Source organism: Cyrtonyx montezumae, unplaced genomic scaffold (genome assembly GCF_038088225.1).
Source record: "Cyrtonyx montezumae isolate F1298 unplaced genomic scaffold, pur_monq_1.0 scaffold_3, whole genome shotgun sequence".
Classification (NCBI taxonomy): domain Eukaryota; kingdom Metazoa; phylum Chordata; class Aves; order Galliformes; family Odontophoridae; genus Cyrtonyx; species Cyrtonyx montezumae.
Window position 1 is genome coordinate 125611414 of NW_027072034.1, and position 463 is coordinate 125611876.

Below are 463 nucleotides of genomic sequence, written 5' to 3' on the forward strand. Positions count from 1 at the left end.
AGAGATCATGGAGTCCAACCCCCTGCCAAAGCAGCTCCCTAGCCCAGGTTGCACAGGTAGACGTCCAGGTGGGTCTGGAACGTCTCCAGAGAAGGAGACTCCACCACCTCTCTGTGCAGCTGTGCCACTGCTCCGGCACTGCACTGGGAAGGAGTTCCCATGCACATTTGTGCAGAAGTTCCTATGCTTCAGTCCGTGGCCCTTGTCCTATTGCCACACACTGCTGAGAAGAGTCCAGCCAAAATACTGAACAAATACACTTGAAAGTGAATCTGGTGTACCAAAAATGCTGAAACTCAGGGCATTGGAGCCACAGTGTTGATGATGCAAATTCTAATGCCTTTACGCGTTCCCTGCCACATTAGATTAACTGCCAAAAAGCACAATGCTGCACAATGAACAAAGGCCTGATGCTGCAAGTAATTTCCTGAGCAGGAAATGAAAGGCCATAGATACACTGAGC